Here is a 6,180-nt window from a genome sequence, read left to right on the forward strand (position 1 = left end):
TATCTCAGGAACGGAAGGTCGTACAGAGGCGGGGGTTGGACCGGCGTGTTCAGCATAGCCGAATTATGGTGGGTAGACCCACTTCTCAAGTCTCTACAACGTACGGTTAACGCGATATTTTGATTTCAAATGTTTGGAACATTTCCGGTGTTATTCCAGAAACAGCCACAGGAGGGCGAATGCGGGCGCTTCAGTGAGCGTCTGAAGCTGACAAAAAGCATAAATATGCACACAAATAAATGTCATAACAACTTGTAACTTGGCACACTTATAGATGACATATGTGGCTGGAACTGACGTGACGGAAAGGTGGCTGTGACTAAGAATGACGACGTGATGGACGTGTAAAGGTTTAATTTCGTCATATCTCAGGAACGGAAGGTCGTACAGAGGCGGGGGTTGGACCGGCGTGTTCAGCATAGCCGAATTATGGGGGGTAGACCCACTTCTCAAGTCTCTACAACGTACGGTTAACGCGATATTTTGATTTCAAATGTTTGGAACATTTCCGGTGTTATTCCAGAAACGGCCACAGGAGGGCGAATGCGGGCGCTTCAGTGAGCGTCTGAAGCTGACAAAAAGCATAAATATGCACACAAATAAATGTCATAACAACTTGTAACTTGGCACACTTATAGATGACATATGTGGCTGGAACTGACGTGACGGAAAGGTGGCTGTGACTAAGAATGACGACGTGATGGACGTGTAAAGGTTTAATTTCGTCATATCTCAGGAACGGAAGGTCGTACAGAGGCGGGGGTTGGACCGGCGTGTTCAGCATAGCCGAATTATGGGGGGTAGACCCACTACTCAAGTCTCTACAACGTACGGTTAACGCGATATTTTGATTTCAAATGTTTGGAACATTTCCGGTGTTATTCCAGAAACAGCCACAGGAGGGCGAATGCGGGCGCTTCAGTGAGCGTCTGAAGCTGACAAAAAGCATAAATATGCACACAAATAAATGTCATAACAACTTGTAACTTGGCACACTTATAGATGACATATGTGGCTGGAACTGACGTGACGGAAAGGTGGCTGTGACTAAGAATGACGACGTGATGGACGTGTAAAGGTTTAATTTCGTCATATCTCAGGAACGGAAGGTCGTACAGAGGCGGGGGTTGGACCGGCGTGTTCAGCATAGCCGAATTATGGTGGGTAGACCCACTTCTCAAGTCTCTACAACGTACGGTTAACGCGATATTTTGATTTCAAATGTTTGGAACATTTCCGGTGTTATTCCAGAAACAGCCACAGGAGGGCGAATGCGGGCGCTTCAGTGAGCGTCTGAAGCTGACAAAAAGCATAAATATGCACACAAATAAATGTCATAACAACTTGTAACTTGGCACACTTATAGATGACATATGTGGCTGGAACTGACGTGACGGAAAGGTGGCTGTGACTAAGAATGACGACGTGATGGACGTGTAAAGGTTTAATTTCGTCATATCTCAGGAACGGAAGGTCGTACAGAGGCGGGGGTTGGACCGGCGTGTTCAGCATAGCCGAATTATGGTGGGTAGACCCACTTCTCAAGTCTCTACAACGTACGGTTAACGCGATATTTTGATTTCAAATGTTTGGAACATTTCCGGTGTTATTCCAGAAACAGCCACAGGAGGGCGAATGCGGGCGCTTCAGTGAGCGTCTGAAGCTGACAAAAAGCATAAATATGCACACAAATAAATGTCATAACAACTTGTAACTTGGCACACTTATAGATGACATATGTGGCTGGAACTGACGTGACGGAAAGGTGGCTGTGACTAAGAATGACGACGTGATGGACGTGTAAAGGTTTAATTTCGTCATATCTCAGGAACGGAAGGTCGTACAGAGGCGGGGGTTGGACCGGCGTGTTCAGCATAGCCGAATTATGGTGGGCAGACCCACTTCTCAAGTCTCTACAACGTACGGTTAACGCGATATTTTGATTTCAAATGTTTGGAACATTTCCGGTGTTATTCCAGAAACAGCCACAGGAGGGCGAATGCGGCCGCTTCAGTGAGCGTCTGAAGCTGACAAAAAGCATAAATATGCACACAAATAAATGTCATAACAACTTGTAACTTGGTACACTTATAGATGACATATGTGGCTGGAACTGACGTGACGGAAAGGTGGGTGTGACTAAGAATGACGACGTGATGGACGTGTAAAGGTTTAATTTCGTCATATCTCAGGAACGGAAGGTCGTACAGAGGCGGGGGTTGGACCGGCGTGTTCAGCATAGCCGAATTATGGGGGGTAGACCCACTTCTCAAGTCTCTACAACGTACGGTTAACGCGATATTTTGATTTCAAATGTTTGGAACATTTCCGGTGTTATTCCAGAAACGGCCACAGGAGGGCGAATGCGGCCGCTTCAGTGAGCGTCTGAAGCTGACAAAAAGCATAAATATGCACACAAATAAATGTCATAACAACTTGTGACTTGGCACACTTATAGATGACATATGTGGCTGGAACTGACGTGACGGAAAGGTGGCTTTGACTAAGAATGACGACGTGATGGACGTGTAAAGGTTTAATTTCGTCATATCTCAGGAACGGAAGGTCGTACAGAGGCGGGGGTTGGACCGGCGTGTTCAGCATAGCCGAATTATGGGGGGTAGACCCACTTCTCAAGTCTCCACAACGTACGGTTAACGCGATATTTTGATTTCAAATGTTTGGAACATTTCCGGTGTTATTCCAGAAACGGCCACAGGAGGGCGAATGCGGGCGCTTCAGTGAGCGTCTGAAGCTGACAAAAAGCATAAATATCCACACAAATAAATGTCATAACAACTTGTAACTTGGCACACTTATAGATGACATATGTGGCTGGAACTGACGTGACGGAAAGGTGGCTGTGACTAAGAATGACGACGTGATGGACGTGTAAAGGTTTAATTTCGTCATATCTCAGGAACGGAAGGTCGTACAGAGGCGGGGGTTGGACCGGCGTGTTCAGCATAGCCGAATTATGGGGGGTAGACCCACTTCTCAAGTCTCTACAACGTACGGTTAACGCGATATTTTGATTTCAAATGTTTGGAACATTTCCGGTGTTATTCCAGAAACAGCCACAGGAGGGCGAATGCGGGCGCTTCAGTGAGCGTCTGAAGCTGACAAAAAGCATAAATATGCACACAAATAAATGTCATAACAACTTGTAACTTGGCACACTTATAGATGACATATGTGGCTGGAACTGACGTGACGGAAAGGCGGCTGTGACTAAGAATGACGACGTGATGGACGTGTAAAGGTTTAATTTCGTCATATCTCAGGAACGGAAGGTCGTACAGAGGCGGGGGTTGGACCGGCGTGTTCAGCATAGCCGAATTATGGTGGGTAGACCCACTTCTCAAGTCTCTACAACGTACGGTTAACGCGATATTTTGATTTCAAATGTTTGGAACATTTCCGGTGTTATTCCAGAAACAGCCACAGGAGGGCAAACGCGGCCACTTCAGTGACCAGTGATGTTGGGTAGACCAGGTTTCCAAGTCTCTACAACGTACCGTTCTCGCGATACTTCGAAGAAATGAACGGAGTTTGGGACATTTCCGGTTTCCGGTTTCATTCCAGAAACGGCCGCAATATAAAATGCTGCCCTCTTGTGGAGACATGGCGCCGCTACAGCGAACATCAGAAGTTTACAATCAGCATAAATATACACACAAGCAAATGTCTCATCAACTTGTAACTCGGTACACTTATAGATGACACATAGGGCTATAACCGAGGTGACGGACAGGTTGATGTGATTTACGGTGTAGACGTCACATGCGTGCAAAGCTTTATTTTTGCCATATCTCGGGAAGGGAAGGTCGTAGAGAGACGCGGTTGGGACCGGCGTGTTCAGCGTGGCCGAATTATGTCGGGTAGACCAGGTTTCCAAGTCTCTACAGCGTACCGTTCTCGCGATAATTCGAAGAAAATGAATGGATTTTGGGACTTCCGGTTTCCGGTTTCATTCCGGAAACGGCCAAATGATAAAATGCTGCCCTCTTGTGGAGACATGGCGCCGCTACAGTGAACATCAGAAGTTTACAATCAGCATAAATATACACAGGTCAGGTTGGTGTGATTTACGGTGTAGACGTCACATGCGTGCAAAGCTTTATTTTTGCCATATCTCGGGAAGGGAAGGTCGTAGAGAGACGCGGTTGGAACCGGCGTGTTCAGCGTGGCCGTCTCAGTTGATGTCTCATCAACTTGTAACTTGGTACACTTATAGATGACACATAGGGGGGCGTCTGGTTCTCTGGGCTTGGCCTCAGAATCTGGACCTGAATCGAGGCTCAGAGCTGGCCCCACATGTGGTCCTGCCACAGGAGCCACAGCTTGACCCAACGCAGACTTCACATCCGGATGAACGGTCCTCAGGAAGCTCTCATTCAGCTCCAGCCAGTCGTCCAACCCTAATCACACACACACACACATACACACACAGTGAACAGGAAGACAGGCCGAGGGTCAGCACGTCTGAAGCCGAGCAGTAGAGCCTCCACGAGAAGCAGATCGATCTACTCTGCTGATCCTGGATCTGCTTGTACAAACACGCTAGCTTATGTAACGTGTATGGATTGCAGGCTGGTGGCGGTGATGCAGGACAGTAGTCTGACAGCGTCTACTCGTTGCATTTATTCTGGTCAGAACAACAGAAAAACATAAATGTAAATCTGCACAGCTGCATGTCCAAATCTCCAACATGACACGCAATTCTCTGTACAAAGAGGCAAAATACAAATTGTCTTCATGTGATCGTATAGTATAAAACGAATATCAAGGTGCCACAAACCACACAAATATGTACAGGATTTATTTTGTTCGAAATTCTAAGAGGCTCAATTCTGACACTTGGCATAGATACAAAGAACAGTGTAAACAAGCCTTTTCATATTTAATCATCCACTAGTGAAATCTAGTAAACACACAAGCACAGACATGCATTTATCACTGTGTGTGTGTGTGTGTTACCTGATGCTAGGTGAGCAGAGCAGTCCAAATAATAAGAGCAGAAGACCCAGCAGCATCAGGAGGACGCTGCGCTGGATCCGGGACAGCTTCTTCCGTTTCTGTAGTTAAACACAGCAGACAAACAAAGAGGCAGCTTGCTGCGCCGAACGCAAACCACACAACGCCCCCCCCGTCTAAAGCAACGAGTCCGGCTCAGGCAGTGGCTCGGTGGCTCGGGCCCTGGGCGGGGAAGCGGCTCGAGTCCCAGCTCTGCTGACTGGAGAGGGGCCAGTCTGCATCCAGAGCACTGCCGAGGCGCCCTTGAGCAAGGCGCTATACGCGCACGCGAATGGTTCAAGATGACGATAACGTTGTGCTTTTGGTGAATCCTGAACGATGCCGGCGCTGATCCGAGAAACACGCAGGACTTCCGATCCATTTAAAAAATAAAACGTGTTGATCGTTTGATGAAATCATTTATTCAACTCTATGTAGTAGCTCAAAAGGCATGTAGTAAAAACACACTGGTTGGTTTTGCGTTTAATAAACAGTGTTATTACGTAGCAGCATTATTGACGATAAAGGCACCCTCTACACACACAATGGTTCGTTCCAGGCGCCGTGGTGCATCTTGGGAGATTGTGTGGTGACGTCACGCGGCCCCCCGCCCCCCTGTGCTCCTCATAGCGAGGAGAGTCATTCGCGTCCAGACTTCAGACAGAGCAGTCGCTTAAGGAGGACGTGCTGAGGTACGTTACACGATCCGGTAGATTCTACCTCCGTTAAAAGCGCCGGTAATTCTCGGTTTTATTCTGTTCTGTTCTATTCTATTCTATTCTAACATCTGCTGAAGCCACCGGACGATTGGGTTGAAGCATTTGAGGAGATAAATCTGGATTCAGCGGTACCGAGTCGAGATGATGTCATTCAGTTGGTGTCAGTTACTGTCCGGTACTCTCATTTCAGCTACTTGTTAGCTATGCTAATGCTATTTTAGACCGAGTTCTGTGTGTATTTGCCATAAACGGAGATCACGTTTGTATATTTCATTAGTTAGATTCACGAACTTTGAGTGAACTCGGTGAGTCGAGCGGTCCGACGGTTCAACGTTCGCCGGTGGGACACCGTGTTTATTACCCCACGTTCACACGACGCACTGTGGAAGCAGCTTTACGCACGGACGCACTTCGGGAAAGTTGTGGAAAAAAAGAACGTTTATTC

The 6,180-nt window shown here is 47.2% G+C and overlaps 1 long non-coding RNA gene across 1 annotated transcript; it reads right to left on the minus strand.

The window, feature by feature from the left end:
* Positions 1-4,084: 4,084 nt before the first annotated feature.
* On the minus strand, positions 4,085-5,337 carry LOC137902634 (uncharacterized). Its single transcript, XR_011105730.1, has 2 exons — positions 4,981-5,337; positions 4,085-4,421 (listed from the first exon to the last, which is right to left on the minus strand). It is a non-coding gene; the product is annotated as an uncharacterized lncRNA (long non-coding RNA).
* Between the last annotated feature and the right edge of the window lie 843 nt (positions 5,338-6,180).

Source organism: Brachionichthys hirsutus, chromosome 12, assembly GCF_040956055.1.
Source record: "Brachionichthys hirsutus isolate HB-005 chromosome 12, CSIRO-AGI_Bhir_v1, whole genome shotgun sequence".
In the NCBI taxonomy this organism is placed as follows: Eukaryota; Metazoa; Chordata; class Actinopteri; order Lophiiformes; family Brachionichthyidae; genus Brachionichthys; species Brachionichthys hirsutus.